This window comes from Rattus norvegicus, chromosome 14, assembly GCF_021556685.1.
Source record: "Rattus norvegicus strain SHRSP/BbbUtx chromosome 14, alternate assembly SHRSP_T2T, whole genome shotgun sequence".
Lineage (NCBI taxonomy): Eukaryota > Metazoa > Chordata > Mammalia > Rodentia > Muridae > Rattus > Rattus norvegicus.
Genome location: NC_141547.1, coordinates 72,518,403 through 72,541,573, shown reverse-complemented (window position 1 = coordinate 72,541,573; position 23,171 = coordinate 72,518,403). Strand labels below are relative to the sequence as shown.

The 23,171-nt window shown below is 40.0% G+C and overlaps 1 long non-coding RNA gene across 1 annotated transcript in view; it reads right to left on the bottom strand.

Moving 5' to 3' along the window:
• The window catches only part of LOC134481851 (uncharacterized), a 140,384-nt gene that overhangs the window by 58,620 nt on the left and 58,593 nt on the right, over positions 1-23,171 (bottom strand). Inside the window, exon 2 of the long non-coding RNA XR_015637485.1 lies at positions 19,621-19,687. This is a non-coding gene — a long non-coding RNA (uncharacterized LOC134481851). The remainder of the gene's footprint in view (positions 1-19,620; positions 19,688-23,171) is intronic.

Genomic DNA, 23,171 nt, shown 5'->3' with positions numbered 1-23,171 from the left:
GAGGGGAAGACATGGCACTGAGAACACTTTATGAGCTTTCACAGATGGTAATGTGGTTACTTCTGCTCTCCCCAGCTTACCAAGTGCTGTAGTTCAGCATGCCATACAACAACTAGATGTTCAAAATGCACACAAAGAAATTCGAGCAAATAAAGAACACTGAGAGTGGGACAAATAGTCTTCCGCAGGGAAGGACACACCAACTGGTTATCCAATACCAAATGTTCAGCCCTGAAACCATATCTACAAGCGACACTAGACAGACTGAGCAGATTGCATTTATGTATTTTGGGGTGTGTGTGTGTGTGTGTGTGTGTGTGTGTGTGTGTGTGTGTACATTTATGCACATAAAAACAAATAATGAAAAACAGAGATGATGAATTTGAAAGAGAGTATATAGCTGTGTTTAGAGGAAAGAAGGTAAAAGAGAAAATAATAGGATCATACGCTAATCTCAAAAAATAAAAGGAATACTTTTTAAAATGCACTTAGTAGTTCATGGACTGATCAAATGATTCCTGTGGCAAAGAAATTCCAACATCAATTTCATTTGACGACCTTCAGTGATGATTTTGAGAATGAGAACCCTGTTAGTTGGCTGTACTAACTAATGGCAATCAACACATAAGATCTTAATTATTGAGAATACTATAAATGTAGCAATTTGGGCCAAGGGAGACAAAGGTTTAGTGAAATTTCCAGCTTGTTATTAAAAACCCTGTGAGTTTATATAGTCTGCTGTGAGGGAGGAAGCAAAGGAAGGCAATGAGAAGGGAGCAGTCCCTCAGCGACACTGGCTTGTTATCTATTCTCTTCCATTGTGTTCACATGCACATATCCTGCTCTGGCATATTTCATTTACTTCTTTAATGGATGAAAGAACTGAGGTTCAGGCGTGCTTTCTAACACACTGCAGATGCCCCTCTGCATTGGAATCCAGGTTTGCCTATGCTCAAAGGCATTTTTAATCCGATTTACTCTATCATGAAGGAAGGACCTGAGCCAGTGCTGGATCTGCCAAGCAAGATGTACCCACTGGTGTCATGGTAGAGAGCGCATTTATTGATAACTAACTTCCATCTTCTGCTGGCTACTTGGCTGTCTCAGTTGAACTTGAGGACTGCCAGATAGGAGGGACGTTATACCTGACCCATGAAACACTGTCAAAACTCATGACAAGAATGTCATGGCCCAAGGGGAGAACTTACTGATGTTGCTTTGCTTAGTGGTATTATTGTGAAACTGTCTTCCAAATATTCATGTTTGTGTCTGGCAGATCTCTTTGTTTGCAACCTTGGTCACAGAGGCTCTTTGTTGAAATTGGTATGATTGCTAAAAATCATAAATGTTAAATGTGTTGATAAGAAACAACAGAGTGTATTCTGCCATAAAGACCACACATGCACACACACACACACACACACACACACACACACACACACCCCGACTTCATCCATTAACACTCAGAGATTGTTGTGGAAATAGGAACAGAAAGAATTAGAGGCCAAAAGATAAGAAGACATTTCATGAAATGCTGTTCTCTAGACAAGATATGGCTTGCACACCTGAACCCACAGCAGCTGTGATTATCGGCATAATCCAGTAAAAAAAGAAAATCCTGCCTGAAGGATGAGACCTCTCAAGGCCATACCCCAAGCTGAGAAACTATAGGCAGTTGGTGACTATAGGAGAAGAGTCACTTTCCTTTGGGGAGCAGGGTAGCCACTTGTAGGTTAACCACACCTGAGTGGTGACTCTGTACCTATATGAACATGGGCAGCACCAAATGGCCTCAGTGTGTTACAATGAAAAGCACATGAAATTAGAATAGAGATGTATTGGAGACCAGAAAGAAGGAAACCCTGAGAGAATTGGAGAGAGGATATGAGGAATGGATATAATCGAGATACATGTGTTTCCATATATAACATTTTCAAAAAAATATAATTCAAAAAGAGGAAAGCATCCGTACTACCATGCACTCATCTCGCTAGAAGGCACATTGCAAAGGGCGCTGTATTTGCCTCATCTGCTTCAATATCAAATAAGCTCATATTTAAGATCTGGAAGGTTTATGTTCCACCTTTGTGATTTCCTTCTGGACAAATGCAAGGATGGTAATAGCAATACCAGCCTCAAGGGCAGCAACTGCATGACTGCTAGCAGTACTGTGCTTGCTCTCAAGATAAGGACACAATTCATGCACTATTACAGCTCGCCCTCCCTTTCTCTAGGTAAGAGACTAGTGAGTCAGGCTTGGGTTTTCCACTAAATAGCTGAAAGGCATTCAAAAACTGGCTCTCCCCATTTAGGGCTCCATTTCCACCTCGGGATCTCAAGGGCAGTAGGTCAGATAACATTAGGAAGGCCAGAGCCAAAGACTGGCCTGTGATGTGGCAAATGCCCTCTATTATCCTAAGAAGCAGAGAGTGGGAAAAAGCAAATGTCATTCAGCTCTGCTCTGAAATGACAGGAATGTGCACCCTCACCACCCACCTCGTTCAGCTCTGGGAAGGATTAATAGATGTTATGTGCCATGCTCTGCTGAGAGCTATTACTGCCTTACAGGGGAAACTCCCACTGTTGCCAGCAAACAAGACTGATGATTTGATGAGGTGGGAATATTTTCCATGTAGCAGTATGTAAACACTGCTCTTTTCATCCAAGCCTTCACTCTTGTGCGCACTCTCTTATGCATTTATATGAGCCCATTTTCTTCCTGGCTGTGGATATTCTATCCTTGCCCTTTCCAAGAGTTTTAAGAATGTGCTGACCAGGGCCCCTGCTGAGCCTCTAAGCTGATTTCTAAGGCGCACCACATTCTTTTTGAGAATGTTAATAGGCATATTCACATTTTGTGCCAATGCATACGCCTTCCCTCGAGCCAATGGGAATTGCATTGTTGCAATTGGCCAGCAGCTCAAGAGGCTACTGTGGAAGAAAATCCAGTGATACATATAGACAAAGGGCAATATTTGCTAAGACATAAAAGAGAAAAATAATCCTAGGTCAAATCATGTCTCTTCCACACTTGCTTAATGAGTCAAAAATAACTCTTAAGTATCCATGACAGGACTTTTCAATAAAAGTTTTTTATCATCCATTCACTGACTCAGTGAGCATTTACTGGCCACAAAGTGTAAGGGACCACACCATGTTTGAGGATGCACATGTAAATATGGTTTGGCTCTTGGCTTCATAATCACCTTACATTCCTGAGTGACTGGACAACATATAGATTACTCTGTTCATCTGACCATTCCTCTACCGACTCTGGTGAAGATGTAATTTATCTCCACTCTTCCTGATATGAATGTCACATTGATTCTGTTCTCAAATTCTCACTCTGGTGCTGGGTACAATTCAAACTCCAGGGCCACAGTTCTCAGACGCCCTATTGCTGGCTTACTGGGTGAGCCTGGGTGAATGGGAGCTAGGGCTTGTTCTAATGTCTTAATGCAGCACTACAAAGAACAGCAGCATGCCCACACAAAACCAAACACAGGCATGTTTTCATCATTAGATGATGGGACGACCTGGGTGGAGTGAAAAATATAAATGTGCTGAAAGAAATAAATTCTTCCCAGTCTACCCCTTTAAATAGCCTCAATCCAACCACTTCTCTACCATTGAGATAACCCTAACACCAAACACTCACTATGATTTGTAATTTGACTAATTCAGAGGTATATTCTTCCCTGACCCCATAACAAAATTATTTTAAGTCATATATGGTATTGCACGAACTTTCTAATATTTCTGTTAACATTTAAACACAAACTCTTCATGGAGGTAGTAAGACGTAGGTGTTTTTTAGTATCTCTCCTCCCCTCCCAACCTGCTCTCCTAATGTGTGGCTCTCTTTCTATATGGACCTGCTGCCTTTAATGTCTGCAATCTGCTATTGTGAAGATCTTAACATGATGGACACTATGTGTAATATTTCCGTTCATGTAGCCTAGTGTGCTAACTGCACAAGTTAACTCATGACATACCAGCAAAATATACCCCTTAACTTCTTGGATAGTTAGTATTATGCCCCTAAATAATTATATATCTCTTTGCATTTGGATTTTTGGCTCATACCTTGTCAAGCCCTCAGTAGGAAAAGCATCTTCCTTCTTCATTTGCTCTGTCTCAATTCCTATTGCCTTCCCAAGGACAAAGATGCTATAAATAATCAAATAAATTGCTGTCCTTATTTTAAAACAAGTGTAAGAAGTTTGACTGTTGACATTTTTCCTAACTAGCCATTAATTCATAGCTTCCCATTCCATTAAGAATTCTGTGTTCTTCAAACATCTGGAACTGTCCTATAACCTTTAACCACAGGGAAGACCTAAGTCTAGAATCCTTATCAAATACTCTCCTCCAAGCACCCAGCACACACAACAATGTACAACCCTATGCTTCTAAACTCTGTCTTTCAGTCAAACAGTTCAGTAAGATGCCCTACAGTAGGCTGTGACTCTTGACATTTATTCTAATAGCTCAATCCCTTCAAATTATTTTCTCCTAAGCAAAATGCAGAAATGTCCCTTACTGAGATATGAGTGTTTCTTATTAATATTTATATGTCAAAATCATAGTCCCAAGGTGTAGATCTAGAAAGGATAGCCTTTGGGATGATGAGATCAAGAAGGTGGAGTCCCCATAAATTGGATTTAGTATCTTTATAAAAGATGCCTGAGAGACCCTATGCAAATTCCATATGAGCCCATAGCGAGACTCAGCAAAAAGTGAGTGATTTTTTTTTTCCAGACTGAGTTAGAATGGACAAAATCCTGAAGGCAAGCAAGAGTGTACAACGTCCTAAGATGTCAGGAAACTTCAGATAACTAAAATGTAAGGAGACATCAGAGAGAGAGAGAGAGAGAGAGACAGACAGACAGACAGACAGACAGACAGACAGACACAGACACACAGAGAGAGAGAGACAGACAGTGAGACAGAGAGAGAGAGACAGACACACACACACACACACACACAGAGAGAGAGAGAGAGAGAGAGAGAGAGAGCGAGAGAGAGAGAGAGAGAGAGAGAGAGAGAGAGAGAGAGAGAGAGAGAGAGATCTATAAGTCTATATGGGATAAGCAGACCCGAAAAGGCTGCAGCCGCTGATACACAATCCTGGATTTCCCAACATACCCAAGTATTGACAAGTGTCTCTTATTTATAACCCATATTGTGTGTGGTAGGTACTATGATGGCTTGATGAGATATTCTCCTATTTGAACACGTGGTTTCCAGTTTGTAACTGTCTATGAAGGGTCAGGATATGTAACCTTTCTGGAGGATTATGTCACAGGATGGGCTTTGAGGGCTTAAGGCATCACCTCCTTACAGTTCCCTCTCTCTGCTTTATGCTTGAGGTAAAGGAAGTGAGCTCTCAACTTCCTGCTCCCGTCACCATGCCTCTGCTCTGCCATTATGAACTCTACCCATCTGGAACACTAAGCTAAAAATAAAATCTTCCTTCTATAGGCTACCTTGGTCATGGTGTTTTATCACAGACATCTAACCAATACATATATCATTGTAAAATAAAAGCAGATGAAGATACTACCTTCAATCCTCATCTATTCATGTGAGCAGATACTAGAGGAAAAAAACAAATGTCCACACTTCTAGGGAGATACATCCTTTCTCATAAAACTAGGTCATCTTAAAGCTATTCTAAGCAAGGAAAGATGTTCTTTTGACAACAACAGTGTGTTCACAGTTGTTATTGCCTACACTAGCCACAGGCTGTTCTAAAATTAGAAGTTCAATGTCCACTTCCCTCCAGACTGACTTACCTGAGTCTTCCATGACTTTATGAGCAAGAAAGGTCACTATAAATACTAGTAAGATACACTGGAAATTTGTTTTCCTTCCCTTCATTTATTTCACTCTTTGATTTCAGCTACTTCCTCCTTTATCCTCCCGAGATCTCTTGACAGAGAGGTTGTCTGTCCAAGTTAGGATGAGGGCTTGTTTTTCCAGGAAGGAGTTGTTCTTCAAGATGTAGGTAACTGGTCAAGCAAATGTCTGGGCTTTCTGGAACAGAAGCCACTGACAATCCCAGAGTGACACCTGGGCATGGCAGAAATGGGAGCTAAGGTTTGGGGAGACCGTTCAAGTGTATAGTACTGAAGCCACTCCTAAATACTGAATTGGGTTTCCAGAAAACAAAAGTCGAGTAAACTTTCAGACAGAAGCAGCATGGCCATAAAACCAGAAAGCAAACAACAGTACTTATTGTCCTGAGAAACCAGAAAACTTCATATAGCTACAGTAAAAGCAGACCTCTGGGAAGGTAGGAGAGGCATATGAAGAATTAAGAAGGGTTCCTGTGAACCCTGGACATAGAAAATCAAAAGAAAAGACAAGGAGCTGTAGATACAAGCTTCACCAACAGAATTCAAGAGATGGAAGAGAGAATCTCGGGAGCAGAAGATTCCATAGAAATCATTGACTCAACTGTCAAAGATAATGTAAAGCGGAAAAAGCTACTGGTCCAAAACATACAGGAAATCCAGGACTCAATGAGAAGATCAAACCTAAGGATAATAGGTATAGAAGAGAGTGAAGACTCCCAGCTCAAAGGACCAGTAAATATCTTCAACAAAATCATAGAAGAAAACTTCCCTAACCTAAAAAAAGAGATACCCATAGGCATACAAGAAGCCTACAGAACTCCAAATAGATTGGACCAGAAAAGAAACACCTCCCGTCACATAATTGTCAAAACACCAAACGCACAAAATAAAGAAAGAATATTAAAAGCAGTAAGGGAAAAAGGTCAAGTAACATATAAAGGCAGACCTATCAGAATCACACCAGACTTTTCGCCAGAAACTATGAAGGCCAGAAGATCCTGGACAGATGTCATACAGACCCTAAGAGAACACAAATGCCAGCCCAGGTTACTGTATCCAGCAAAACTCTCAATTAACATTGATGGAGAAACCAAGATATTCCATGACAAAACCAAATTTACACAATATCTTTCTACAAATCCAGCACTACAAAGGATAATAAATGGTAAACCCCAACATAAGGAGGCAAGCTATACCCTAGAAGAAGCAAGAAACTAATCGTCTTGGCAACAAAACAAAGAGAATGAAAGCACACAAACATAACCTCACATCCAAATATGAATATAACGGGAAGCAATAATCACTATTCCTTAATATCTCTCAATATCAATGGCCTCAACTCCCCAATAAAAAGACATAGATTAACAAACTGGATACGCAACGAGGACCCTGCATTCTGCTGCCTACAGGAAACACACCTCAGAGACAAAGACAGACATTACCTCAGAGTGAAAGGCTGGAAAACAATTTTCCAAGCAAATGGTCAGAAGAAGCAAGCTGGAGTAGCCATTCTAATATCAAATAAAATCAATTTTCAACTAAAAGTCATCAAAAAAGATAAGGAAGGACACTTCATATTCATCAAAGGAAAAATCCACCAAGATGAACTCTCAATCCTAAATATCTATGCCCCAAATACAAGGGCACCTACATATGTAAAAGAAACCTTACTAAAGCTCAAAACACACATTGCACCTCACACAATAATAGTGGGAGATTTCAACACCCCACTCTCATCAATGGACAGATCATGGAAACAGAAATTAAACAGAGATGTAGACAGACTAAGAGAAGTCATGAGCCAAATGGACTTAACGGATATTTATAGAACATTCTATCCTAAAGCAAAAGGATATACCTTCTTCTCAGCTCCTCATGGTACTTTCTACAAAATTGACCATATAATTGGTCAAAAAACGGGCCTCAACAGGTACAGAAAGATAGAAATAATCCCATGCGTGCTATCGGACCACCACGGCCTAAAACTGGTCTTCAATAACAATAAGGGAAGAATGCCCACATATACGTGGAAATTGAACAATGCTCTACTCAATGATAACCTGGTCAAGGAAGAAATAAAGAAAGAAATTAAAAACTTTTTAGAATTTAATGAAAATGAAGGTACAACATACCCAAACTTATGGGACACAATGAAAGCTGTGCTAAGAGGAAAACTCATAGCGCTGAGTGCCTGCAGAAAGAAACAGGAAAGAGCATATGTCAGCAGCTTGACAGCACACCTAAAAGCTCTAGAACAAAAAGAAGCAAATACACCCAGGAGGAGTAGAAGGCAGGAAATAATCAAACTCAGAGCTGAAATCAACCAAGTAGAAACAAAAAGGACCATAGAAAGAATCAACAGAACCAAAAGTTGGTTCTTTGAGAAAATCAACAAGATAGATAAACCCTTAGCCAGACTAACGAGAGGACACAGAGAGTGCGTCCAAATTAACAAAATCAGAAATGAAAAGGGAGACATAACTACAGATTCAGAGGAAATTCAAAAAATCATCAGATCTTACTATAAAAACCTATATTCAACAAAACTTGAAAATCTTCAGGAAATGGACAATTTCCTAGACAGATACCAGGTATCGAAGTTAAATCAGGAACAGATAAACCAGTTAAACAACCCCATAACTCCTAAGGAAATAGAAGCAGTCATTAAAGGTCTCCCAACCAAAAAGAGCCCAGGTCCAGACGGGTTTAGTGCAGAATTCTATCAAACCTTCATAGAAGACCTTATACCAATATTATCCAAACTATTCCACAAAATTGAAACAGATGGAGCCCTACCGAATTCCTTCTATGAAGCCACAATTACTCTTATACCTAAACCACACAAAGACCCAACAAAGAAAGAGAACTTCAGACCAATTTCCCTTATGAATATCGACGCAAAAATACTCAATAAAATTCTGGCAAACCGAATTCAAGAGCACATCAAAACAATCATCCACCATGATCAAGTAGGCTTCATCCCAGGCATGCAGGGATGGTTTAATATAAGGAAAACCATCAACGTGATCCATCATATAAACAAACTGAAAGAACAGAACCACATGATCATTTCATTAGATGCTGAGAAAGCATTTGACAAAATTCAACACCCCTTCATGATAAAAGTCCTGGAAAGAATAGGTATTCAAGGCCCATACCTAAACATAGTAAAAGCCATATACAGCAAACCAGTTGCTAACATTAAACTAAATGGAGAGAAACTTGAAGCAATCCCACTAAAATCAGGGACTAGACAAGGCTGCCCACTCTCTCCCTACTTATTCAATATAGTTCTTGAAGTTCTAGCCAGAGCAATCAGACAACAAAAGGAGATCAAGGGGATACAGATCGGAAAAGAAGAGGTCAAAATATCACTATTTGCAGACGACATGATAGTATATTTAAGTGATCCCAAAAGTTCCACCAGAGAACTACTAAAGCTGATAAACAACTTCAGCAAAGTGGCTGGGTATAAAATTAACTCAAATAAATCAGTTGCCTTCCTCTATACAAAAGAGAAACAAGCCGAGAAAGAAATTAGGGAAACGACACCCTTCATAATAGACCCAAATAATATAAAGTACCTCGGTGTGACTTTAACCAAGCAAGTAAAAGATCTGTACAATAAGAACTTCAAGACACTGAGGAAAGAAATTGAAGAAGACCTCAGAAGATGGAAAGATCTCCCATGCTCATGGATTGGCAGGATTAATATAGTAAAAATGGCCATTTTACCAAAAGCAATCTACAGATTCAATGCAATCCCCATCAAAATACCAATCCAATTCTTCAAAGAGTTAGACAGAACAATTTGCAAATTCATCTGGAATAACAAAAAACCCAGGATAGCTAAAGCTATCCTCAACAATAAGAGGACTTCAGGGGGAATCACTATCCCTGAACTCAAGCAGTATTACAGAGCAATAGTGATAAAAACTGCATGGTATTGGTACAGAGACAGACAGATACACCAATGGAATAGAATTGAAGACCCAGAAATGAACCCACACACCTATGGTCACTTGATTTTTGACAAAGGAGCCAAAACCATCCAATGGAAAAAAGATAGCATTTTCAGCAAATGGTGCTGGTTCAACTGGAGGGCAACATGCAGAAGAATGCAGATCGATCCATGCTTATCACCCTGTACAAAGCTTAAGTCCAAGTGGATCAAGGACCTCCACATCAAACCAGACACACTCAAACTAATAGAAGAAAAACTAGGGAAGCATCTGGAACACATGGGCACTGGAAAAAATTTCCTGAACAAAACACCAATGGCTTATGCTCTAAGATCAAGAATCGACAAATGGGATCTCATAAAACTGCAAAGCTTCTGTAAGGCAAAGGACACTGTGGTTAGGACAAAACGACAACCAACAGATTGGGAAAAGATCTTTACCAATCCTATAACAGATAGAGGCCTTATATCCAAAATATACAAAGAACTCAAGAAGTTAGACCGCAGGGAAACAAATAACCCTATTAAAAAATGAGGTTCAGAGCTGAACAAAGAATTCACAGCTGAGGAATGCCGAATGGCTGAGAAACACCTAAAGAAATGTTCAACATCTTTAGTCATAAGGGAAATGCAAATCAAAACAACCCTGAGATTTCACCTCACACCAGTGAGAATGGCTAAGATCAAAAACTCAGGTGACAGCAGATGCTGGCGAGGATGTGGAGAAAGAGGAACACTCCTCCATTGTTGGTGGGATTGCAGACTGGTAAAACCATTCTGGAAATCAGTCTGGAGGTTCCTCAGAAAATTGGACATTGAACTGCCTGAGGATCCAGCCATACCTCTCTTGGGCATATACCCAAAAGATGCCTCAACATATAAAAGAGACACGTGCTCCACTATGTTCATCGCAGCCTTATTTATAATAGCCAGAAACTGGAAAGAACCCAGATGCCCTTCAACAGAGGAATGGATACAGAAAATGTGGTACATCTACACAATGGAATATTACTCAGCTATCAAAAACAACGAGTTTATGAAATTCGTAGGCAAATGGTTGGAACTGGAAAATATCATCCTGAGTGAGCTAACCCAATCACAGAAAGACATACATGGTATGCACTCATTGATAAGTGGCTATTAGCCCAAATGCTTGAATTACCCTAGATCCCTAGAACAAACGAAACTCAAACAGATGATCAAAATGTGAATGCTTCACTCCTTCTTTAAATGAGGAAAAAGAATACCCTTGGCAGGGAAGGGAGAGGCAAAGATTAAAACAGAGATGGAAGGAACACCCATTCAGAGCCTGCCCCACAGGTGGCCCATACATATACAGCCACCCAATTAGACAAGATGGATGAAGCAAAGAAGTGCAGACCGACAGGAGCCGGATGTAGATCGCTCCTGAGAGACACAGCCAGAATACAGCAAATACAGAGGGGAATGCCAGCAGCAAACCACTGAACTGAGAATAGGTCCCCCGTTGAAGGAATCAGAGAAAGAACTGGAAGAGCTTGAAGGTGCTCGAGACCCCAAAAGTACAACAATGTCAAGCAACCAGAGCTTCCAGGGACTAAACCACTACCTAAAGACTATACATGGACTGACCCTGGACTCTGTCCCCATAGGTAGCAATGAATATCCTAGTAAGAGCACCAGTGGAAGGGGAAGCCCTGGGTCCTGCTAAGACTGAACCCCCAGTGAACTAGACTGTTGGGGGGAGGGTGGCAATGGGGGGAGGTTTGGGAGGGGAACACCCACAAGGAAGCGAGGGGGGAGGGTGATGTCTGTCCGGAAACCGGGAAAGGGAATAACACTTGAAATGTATATAAGAAATACTCAAGATAATAAAAAAAAATAAAATAAAAAAAAAAAGAAGGGTTCCTGTGGATAGAAACTTGAAAAGCAATAATAATCAGTCTGAACACTACACAAAAGGCAAAACTCAACAAGTAGATAGTTTTATAGAGAAAGGAATGCAGCCTGGATTTTACCAATCAAGCTTGCTTAGACAGTGCTCGTCAATTTCCTGTCCGGGGCGTGGCTGGCCAGGTTTGGCTTATTCCCTGGCCTCTCCTTGAGAACTGAGTCATCACCAGGTAGCAGGATTTCAAAGAACACGAAACACAAACCATTACCTGAGAAACAGGCTTGGGTGTCCTGCAGTGATTTTGTTTCACAGTGGAAGAGACTTAATTGAAGTTTCCAGTAATCGAAACCAGCAAATACTCCCTGTCTAATGCGTTATTAATTAGCCTGCCTGTGCTTCAGATGGCTTGGTTAAGGAGATCTTGATATTTAGAGTGGATCTGTAGTGTCAGAGGTGTTCCTTTCTGCCTTACGCATGGTTGTCGATCCTTAGCCAAAATAAATTAAAATCCACTGGCTAATATTTAAATGATAAGCCTGACATTTTCATTTTTAGGCTATTAATCATTTGCTGTATGACAGTTCATCTTTGCAAAAGTAGTCCTTACATTGTAGGTCACCTTTATCTTTTTATCAAGGCTTCTAAAACTGTGTATTGAACTAACACCCTTTCCCAATAATACTCTTTGCAAATGAGTCCAACTGTTTACTTATCTGTCTGTACTTGCACAGATGTATAAGCTAGCTTTATAAAAAAAAAAAAACTGTGGAAAAAGACAACGCCATCTATCTTTGGAGAAGCTTCCTCCCGCAGCAAATGGAAATAAATACAGAGACCCACAGCCAGGCATTACACAGAGAGTGAGAGACCTTGGAACACTCAGCCTTAAGCAGGAGAGCATCATCAAATCCCTCCCCTCAGGCAACCGTGCAGAAGAGAAGGCAGAAAGAGTACAAGAGACAGAAGGCATGGAGAACACCAAGAAATTAACAAGACTGATGTTCATATGTGCAAGACCGAGGCAGCATGCACAGGGCCTACATGGGTCTGCACCAGATGGGGCCCTGGAGCTGAATCAGGAGAAGTGGACACATGCCCCATGCCTAATCCAGAAGCTATCTCCTACTCGTAACCACTGGCAAATGAATTTTTAGTTTCCTCCAAGACAGTCTCACTGGGAAAATAAACTACTCTTACGGCAGGCTGTACACCCAGCAGTAGATGGCCAACAGAAAATGAACTCAATGGCATATTTAGAAGCACCTTGTTTTATAATATTCTGTCAGGGCTCTTCCTTTACAAAAAAAAGAAAAAAATCTTATTTTTAATTTTTATTTTATTTATATATTTATTTCTACAAGTCTTTTGCAAGTATATTATAATTTCCAGGTTACGATTGGTTTTTATGTTTGTTTGTTTGTTCTGTTTTGTTTTGTTTTTATGGTATTCCCAAGGGTGTGAATGAATGAGGAGGTCTCTGATTCTTGTGCCTTCTCTTGGGATCCTTTCCATCTGTTTGTTTTGTCCAATACTGATGAATTAGTTTTGTTTGATCTTATTAGATTATATTTTATTATTAGCTCATAGAAGCCTGGTTGTTTTCTAATGAGAGACAGAAAAGGGATAGATTCAGGTAGAAGGTGAGCTGGGAAGTGTAGAGGGAGGAGAAATCACATCTGGATATATTACATGAAGAAAGATTAATTTTCTGTAAAGGAAAAATAAAAGGTGCAAGCATGTTTGTGTGTACACGTGCTGGTGCAAGTGTGTGTGTGTGTATGTGTATGTGTGTGTATGTGTGTATGTGTGTGTATATGTGTAGTTGTGTGTGTGTATGTGTGAGTGTGTGTGTGTATGTGTGTGTATGTGTGTATGTGTGTATGTGTGTGTATATGTGTGGTTGTGTGTGTGTACGTGTGAGTGTGTGTGTATGTGTGTATGTGTGTGTGTATATGTGTGGTTGTGTGTGTATGTGTGAGTGTGAGTGTGTGTGTATGTGTGTGTGTATATGTGTGGTTGTGTGTGTGTATGTGTGAGTGTGTGTGTGTGTATGTGTATGTGTGTGTATGTGTGTATGTGTGTATGTGTGTGTATATGTGTGGTTGTGTGTGTATGTGAGTGTGTGTGTATATGTGTGGTTGTGTGTGTGTGTATGTGTGAGTGTGAGTGTGTGTGTGTATATGTGTGGTTGTGTGTGTGTATGTGTGAGTGTGAGTGTGTGTGTGTATGTGTATGTGTGTGTATGTGTGTATGTGTGTATGTGTGTATATGTGTGAGTGTGTGTGTGTGTATGTGTGTGTGTATATGTGTGGTTGTGTGTGTGTATGTGTGAGTGTGAGTGTGTGTATGTGTGTGTATGTGTGTATGTGTGTATGTGTGTGTATGTGTGTGTGTGAGTGTGTGAGTGTGTGTATGTGTGTGTATGTGTGTATGTGTGTATGTGTGTGTATGTGTGTGTGAGTGTGTGTGTGTATGTGTGTGTGTATGTGTGTGTATGTGTGTGTGTATGTGTGTATGTGTGTATGTGTGTGTGTATGTGTGGTTGTGTGTGTATGTGTGAGTGTGTGTGTGAGTGTGTGTGTGAGTGTGTGTGTGAGTGTGTGTGTGAGTGTGTGTGAGTGTGAGTGTGTGTGTGTGGTTGAGTGTGTATGTGTGTGTGAGTGTGAGTGTGTGTGAGTGTGTGTGAGTGTGTGTGTGAGTGTGAGTGTGTGTGTGTTGTTGAGTGTGTATGTGTGTGTGTGAGTGTGTGTGTGTATGTGTGAGTGTGTGTGTGAGTGTGTGTGTGTGTATGTGTGTGTGTATATGTGTGGTTGTGTGTGTATATGTGTGTGTGAGTGTGTGTGTGAGTGTGTCTGTGTGAGTGTGTGTGTGTGTGAGTGTGTGTGTGTGTGGTTGTGTGTGTGTGTGGTTTTGAGTGTGTGTGAGTGTGTGTGTGTGAGTGTGTGTGTGTATGTGTGAGTGTGAGTGTGTGTATATGTGTGGTTGTGTGTGTGTATGTGTGAGTGTGTGTGTGTATGTGTGTGTGTATGTGTGTGTGTATATGTGTGGTTGTGTGTGTATGTGTGTGAGTGTGTGTGTGTGAGTGTGTATGTGTGTGTGAGTGTGAGTGTGTGTGTGAGTGTGTGTGTGAGTGTGTGTGTGAGTGTGTGTGTGAGTGTATGTGAGTGTGTGTGTGAGTGTGAGTGTGTGTGTGTGTGGTTGAGTGTGTATGTGTGTGTGTGAGTGTGAGTGTGTGTGTATGTGTGAGTGTGTGTGTGAGTGTGTGTGTATGTGTGTGTGTATATGTGTGGTTGTGTGTGTATGTGTGTGTGTGAGTGTGTGTGTATGTGTGTGTGAGTGTGTGTGTGAGTGTGTGTGTGTGTGAGTGTGTGTGTGGTTGTGAGTGTGTGTGAGTGTGTGTGTGTGTGAGTGTGTGTGTGTATGTGTGAGTGTGAGTGTGTGTGTATATGTGTGGTTGTGTGTGTGTATGTGTGAGTGTGTGTGTGAGAGTGTGTGTGTGTGTATGTGTGTGTGTATATGTGTGGTTGTGTGTGTATGTGTGTGAGTGTGTGTGTGTGTGAGTGTGTGTGTGTGTGTGTGTGTGTGTGTGTGTGTGTGCTGTATTAGGGCCAGAGTATAAATAGATCAGCAGTTTCAAGCAGCTACTTCTTGTATAGACCACCCAGGTTTGATTTCCAGTACCTCCCAGTATGGAGACTCACAACTTCCTGTCTCTCCAGTTCCTCAGTATCTGACATCCTCTTCTGGTTTCCATGGATACCACATGCACATGGATCATGCAATCTCACATAGGCTCAGACACTTCCGCAAACATATTTTAAAAGAAAAATGTAGAACTATAGCATTAATTACTAAACTTGAGAAAAACTTCCACATAGAAGAAGCCTAAACCATGAGTCACAACAGCTCCATTTATAACCTCTTCTGCCTGACTGGTTGTATATCCTTGAAGAAAATGCTTCATATCTCTGAACTCATGTGGACTAAAGGACTAGAATCAATGGAGAATGGACAACCTAGTTTGGAATTTTTCTATAGTCTTCCTCTATCTTGTTCAAATTAGGGATTATTGATAAGAGTCCAGTCTTCATGGAATTTGTGTTGTGGTAAGTGGGGGGGGGGGGTGTTTGTTCCACTTTGTCTTTAGTTGGTTTTTTGATCAATTTTGTGTTTTTATAGCCAGAGTCTAGATAGTCTATAACATGTGTACATTTACTGCACATGAAGTTGGGAAGTTGAAGATCAAAATATCTGGCAGGTATTGTGTCAGTTAAAAGACTGGTCTCTGCTTCTAAGATAATACCTTGCCTGTTGCATGTAAGTAAAGGAATGCTGCTCCAACTTTGGCAAGAGTGAAAACTTAAGAAGCCCATTCGGCCACACAATTCAAGATGTCAAAAACCCACGCATGAGGCTCAAGTTCTCAGGACATAAATGTTGTCTGTCAAGTCAAGGCTACCACATGACAGAGCTCTAACAGGAAGTAAGTTCCCAACACACCAATGTTGGAGGACACATGCAGGTCATCCCAATAAGAAAGAACATTTTAGTGGGTACCATCCCAAGCAACATCATTCATTTCCTTTGACCTCAATTTTCCCACATGTCTAATGACCGTAATTGCATTCTCTATCTCAAAGATCAGTACTTATCATGTGCTACTATTTTTTCCAGAGCACATTGCCCTATCCTTTATGTAAATGCTTACTGTTGTTTTCCACAGGAACAAAGGAGTCATCTTCAAGGAATGTCACAAAGTAAAGTCATCTGATTGGTGTTTTCTTAGAACTCACTATTTTTCTATGTGCACTAGAACTAAAACTTGAACTGATGAATTTGCAAGGTTATTTAGGAGGGAAATTTTCCTTGAAAAGCGATCCATTGCTCTCTGAAAGGAGAGGGTAGAGAAAAGGAATACAGTGAAAATGTAACTTTCAGGCTGGGAAAGCATCCTTTTAGTGGGCAATAGTTTATTTTGATATATATTTTGTTTGCTTACAATGTCTACTTTATCTTAGTTTCCCAAGCTTGAATGCTGTGTGGTTCAGGTATAACTAGCAGATAGCAGGGAGATTTGGGTTATGATAGTAAATCTAGGAAAGTCATTCCTACAGAATCACCTACTTTGACATCAAAGAACTGATTGATCTTGGTCACTAATTTTTCTTGAAATAGTTGCCTGACAAGGATGTAGTATCTTTCAGAACCACAATATTTTTCTGCACAGAAACCAAACACTTCCTTCTCCTTAGCATGAATCACAATCCAACTTGTTAGATTGATGCTCCACATAGCCATGTCATGTAGCCGTGAATGTTTTCCTGTTTTATTGTCAGTATTCTTCCTTGGGCTCCGTAAAGACTTCAACTTTCTCTACTGTCTACATTCACATTTCCCATATGTCCAGTTTCTAAGCATCAATCTCCATTTAAAACAAATGTTTCTAGTACTGTAAAACCAATCCAAAACCCATGACTGAAGAGGTCTTTGGCCCTATGGCAGACTAAATTGTGACAGCATCAAGCCACCTTTTACATATTCCTTGCTGTGAATAAAGGTGAGTAAAAGTCGATAGCTTCACAAGACAGAGAATAAAGGATAGTTGAGGGCTTAGCATCGAACAAGACCATAACATGATCCCTCTTAAGTCATTGTAAACAAACAAACAAAACGGAGTCAGAAGATGGGGAAAGGGACTTAAGATGTCATCTTCTGACCAGTGTCTCGGCAATCATGAACTCATGGCAGCTTTTCATAGTAGCTCTAGCCTCATGCAAATCAATTCCTCCTATTGCCTCGATATCAATGCAGAAAAGGATCATGGATGTTTACCACTTCTTGTAAACAACAGATCCTAAGAGGTTTGGAATACAGTTGTGTAAGCTCAATGGCTTGCAGTAGATATTTTCAAACCCAGGTTCATTCAGATAGCCCTGGTTAAACTCTGAACACAAACTGAGAGAAAAAGTGAATATGAGAAAGGTTTGAAAGGGCGGGGACTGGTGGGGATTGGAGAAAAGGAAAGAGTGTGAAGGAGTGAGCGACCCAACCATAATGTATTATATACAAATATGAAATGTCAGTGCATGAAATTTATTAATAAAAGACAATCTGTACAATATTAACAATGCATATAATTAACAGTCATGGAAGCAAATGTAGAAAATAGTCATATAAATTAATGATGATTATGGTAGCAATAACAATCACTTGGTATAATTTATTATTTTCTCACAAAAGACCATGGAGCATGTAGTATGTATTATAACAGTGCATTATTCTATTGTCATAATAAGTAGATAAAATTATTTTCCTTTTTATTTTTAACCAGATACATTAGAATACCTAAGCTGAGGGACACAAGGCACATTGTCTAAGTTGTGACAAATGTTAGAAGATGAAGGCTAAATTTAATCACACAAATACTTTAGTTCAAAGCTACTGTCAGAAGAATGGAACTTACATTAATCTCTGAATATCCACAATCTCTTTACACCAGAAAGTAAGAATATTTATTATATATGTCGCCTTTTAGAAACTCATAGTTTTTATCCCACTGAAGGACAGAGGAAAATAAAACATAAACGCACAATTACTTTGATCAATCTTAAGTATAGTTTTTACAAATCACATGTGAAATTAGATGTTTTGATAAACAAATAGTTATTTCTGTACCACTACCCTCGGTAGATCATTTTCCTTACCTCTCACAGCAACTTCACTGTGCCCTGAAGTCAGTCACTCTCTACTCTATTCCCATTTCCACCACATAGGGATCTGATCTGCTCCTTCAAGCCCTGCCAACTAAGGAATATATGTGTGTGTGTGTGTGTGTGTGTGTGTGTGTGTGTGTGTGTGTGTGTGAGTGTGTGTGTGTGTGTGTGTGTGTATTTATATATGAAGCTTTCCATAGTGCTGCATAGGCCACAATATCATCATTTATGAGTGCTAACTATTAAAAAATATAGCACAATCTGTGTCTCCATCATCAGTTGATACACATTTGAGTGGTGTCCAGCTTCCAGTTATTTTGAACAAAGCTGTTAGAAATAGACAATTGTAGTATGGGCATATGTTTTTATTTATCTTGAGTAAATTCCTGCAAGTGACCTTGTTGTGGCTTGAAACATATATATTTTACTGAAAATCCTACATTATTTTCCAAAGTGACTGTTCAGTTCAGAGATTCCCACGACATTCTAACCTCCTTTTTTCTTCGGGGTCCATCAGTTAAAGCGTTCCTCAGATCCTCAACCCTTTCTGTGCTCTAGTCTTCTTTCCTTTCAATGCAGGACAAAACAATTTGCTTCCCATATGTTTCTCAGTCTGTCTCCTCTTGTCTCACCCTAATGCTGCATCTCCTTGTAAGAGTCAGGACGTCTAATAAACTTTGGCTAATCCATGTGTGGACATCTTTCCCAGCTCACCTAAGTGTAGCACTTTCTTTACTGGACATGCTAGCATGTTCATCCTTGCCTTTCTCTGTCGCTATTCCTCTTGGAATATACTCTTTTCTTTCTACAAATGGATAGAAGCTCTTTTTGTCACTGACAGTTGTAGGTTCTGGTTTATAGCAATAGACAAAGGGGAAAGAAAGGTACCAAGATGGTGACAACTGACCAAAGTGGCAGTGGTCAAAGCAGATCATCCATGTGTGTTAAGAAAGAGGATTCCAGGCAAAATTGTTACGTAGTTGAATATTAGCAACTGTCCAGGAAGACAAAAAGGCTCATGTGGCCAGAACAGAGTGAGAAGAGAGAGGTGATAGTTAGAGAGGAGGGAAGAGTACAGTGCTGGAACGTGGAAATTAGTTCATGTGAGTGTGAAGTCACGGTTGAGTTTGGGGCAGAGATATGGAGACAGGTATTTCAGGTGAAAGGGCTTGGTTCTGTATATATCTTAAAGGTATACCCACCGGGACTTACCGGTGAATTAAATGCAAGTCATATGATTCATTTCTGCTTCCAAGATTGGAGCGTAATTCAATATTACCTAAGAGAAGATACCAAGAGGAATAAAGTTAAGGGATAAAATCCAAAAGTCAGTTCTAGGTGCTTTTTCTTGCTTTAACATCTACACGCTATACTCCGGTTTCCAGGATCTATAGCATTCTTGTGCTTCTTAACATGATTAGTCCACAAGGCCTGTCCCTAGATCTTGTAATCACCAATACTTGTCCAATACAAAGATGTCATTCCTTCAGCTTTTTATCTGTAGCTTACTCTTCAGTGCCACAGAATCCTTTCTTTGACTCCACTGGGAGATCAATCTATTGGCCCCACATTAGAATTTTTTTCCTTTTAAGTCTTTGTTCTTTCACTTTCCCACAGTGTTGGTCACTTAGGGTCACTGTGACAAAATGCCTGAAAGAAATGAAAAAGAAGAAGGCTATGTTGTGGCTCACAATTCTAGAAGTATCTGTTTCTGGCTACTTAGGTCCAGTCCTGTGGGTCTATAGCAAAGCAGAATATCATGGTGCGAAAGATGTGGCAAGACACAGCTCTTCCTATATTTATATGAGGGCTCTTACTATACATGTATATATAAAGGAGAGAAAGAGAGAGGGAGGGAACATCCATCACCCCCCAGTTGCCTATGACATAATGATCTACAAACAGATTATTTCATTGCTATGGTCAGAACTCAAATGAAACGACTTCCTGGCCCATTTCTGAACATTGCTGCATTGAGGAACCAACATATATGAGCACATGAGTCTTTCCAACATTCCATTTCCAAACCATGTCACTTTCTGAAGCCATATTCACAGTTGTAGGTCACCCTTGCTCACTCCCTCAGCATAGTTTCTCCTCTTCATGCCCTATTCCTTGGCACAGAATAACTCAATCCTAGTAAATGTTCTGTTGCTACCCATAAGTACAAGATATGGCTAGCATAAAAGACGTACTGGTTTCATTTTAAACTTATGATCACGAGCTTTCACCTGCCCCTCAACCCTGCCTACCAACCTTGGCTTACCTACTCAGTTGGCACACTTTCTTACTGTGGGGAATACCAGTTTTATATCTTCCTAGATCTCTTCCCAAATGCTAAACTGATCTAAGTGGCCAGAAACTGAAGATTTTTCTTCAGCTCTCATCTCAATGAATGATCTTTTTCTTTTATGCAAGTGTCTTTTTGTGTCCCCAATCTATTTAAAAGCAGTCTGATATACTGTATTCACCTGTCTAAATTTCTGTCTTTCTCTTATTTAATGAATTAACTGATTTTTTGGAGACAGAATCTCTCTGTATAGCTCTGACTGTCTTGGAACTTGCTCTGTGTACCTAGCTGGATGTGAACTCACAGAGATCTGTCTGCCTCGCCCTCCCAAATGCTGAGATTAAAGTTAAGCATCACTAAGTCTACAGTTCGCCTCGTAAGTGGATGAGCATCCCTATTCCCATCTGCCTTAGTCCATTTTTTCTCTGCTATAATAGAATACATAAAATCTCATCATAGATGTGTCACATACACCCAAGAGCAGCAAGCATGCCCCTGACATCTGGTAATGTCCTGTGTGGTAGCAGGGCATACAAACACAGCACATAAAGGGGAAGGGTGTGGGTTAACACTTCCATCAAAGACTGTCTCACGGTAGCTCACACACTCTTGTGATAGTGCAGTAGTCCATTCATAAGAGCAGAGCCTTGTGACCCGACTGTCTTTTGAAGGACTGACCTCTCAATACTATTAAAATGAAAATTCAACTTTACAGTGAGTCTTGCAGAGGACTTTGGAACCAGTACTGGGACCATTTTTTTGACCTGAATTCTATCTATTCTCACCTGCTGGAGAATATTTCTTCTGCAATATTATTTTCTCTCACTAGTTAAAACGTTACCCTTCCCCATTTCTTAGACTTAACAGCACTCAAATATGTCATAAAATGTCCCCATTCATCCCACATCACCAGGTATCTACTACCTAAATTCCTATTTCCCTTAAAAAAAAAATGTGTTTTCCTCAAAAGCACAATTCTAGATTCAAATTTTTCTTTTCCCTTTACCCATTTTAGAAAAACAAAACAAAACAACAACAAAATCTTTTCTTCATCTTGCAATTGAAAATACCACTTTAAGGTTATTAAAAACTATTGTGTCAGCTTTAGCGGCCAATTATCTTTCCCACCTTATTAATTATACAAAATCCCCATGGCATTTGAAGTCATTTTTCCTTTTATTCAAAAATTTTGTTGTTGTTGTTTAAACAGGTCTTACTATACAATTTTAGCTGACCTGGACTCATTATGTTGCCCAGGTTACCTCTGTTCCCCAAGCATGATAATTAAAGGCATGTGCCACCACGCCCAACTAACCACTTCTTTCTTGAAGTTTTTTGGGCCCCACCTTTTCTGAACTCCTCCAGTATCACAAGGCTGCTTTCTCACTCTCTTCTTCAGCATCTGCTCAGAAGCAGCCAAGGGAGGGATTGCCTAGCATCCCCTCCCCACTCTCCTGGGAAACTGTACTCTGCCCCCATGATAACAACTAGCATCTGTGCACAGATTCACAGAGTACCAGGAGCCCTGACAATATCTAATAATCATCTCATTCTGTACATGGTACTAACAAAGCTAACTCCTGAGAGTAAGCCACTACTATTCCTACCCTTCAGTGCACTCGAACCTACATGATCTATTAGTTTGCTGGTGAAAGTAAAACAAAATACTACCAACCTGAAAGATTAAATAAAATATATTTATTTTATGCATAGACATCTAAGACCAAGATGTTGGCCAGTTAGTTCCTTTTGGAGCATTTCTGAAGGCCTGCAGATGGTGCCATCTTTCTGTGTCTTTACATGATCATACTTGTGCACTGGTGTACATAATCAATTGTTATTTTTCCAAGTCTTTTGAATAAAACTTCACTTTAACTTGAACACGTATTGGTGAAATAGAGTTTCTCCCCAAATCCTGAATTCCTGCTGTCAGAATTTTAGTATATGTTCTTGGAGAGAGAACACATCATTGTAATAGGTTCCCAACACAAACTTTAGCTCTCACCCCTATTCCTTCTTATGCATGACTTAAAAATTTGTGATATAGTTTGAAATAGGACCAACTAAACTATCCGCATATAGAACATGATCATAAGTTAGGCTCTCGCACAATGTGTACATTTGATACCAGAGTCTCCTCTAACCTGTATCTACACTTAAACACATAGCAACAAGTAGAAAATGAAAGAAGAAATCTCTTCAATAGCTTCTCTGTGCTCTCAGAAGGCATTGCACATTCTCGCACCATGATGCAATGTCTGTCCCTTTCGGTCCAGCTTTACTGTGATGCTCTTCAGTTGTTATATTCCACGGTGCTAACTTTCTTAATAGTCTTTACACACAAGTTACAGTCATGCACCCCATAAGGAGGGTTCAATCAATAACTTATTCCACATATGATATTTGTCCCATCTGATTCTAACTGGAATACAGTACTGGTCAATCTACAGTTGTCAGTTTGACAAGATTTAGA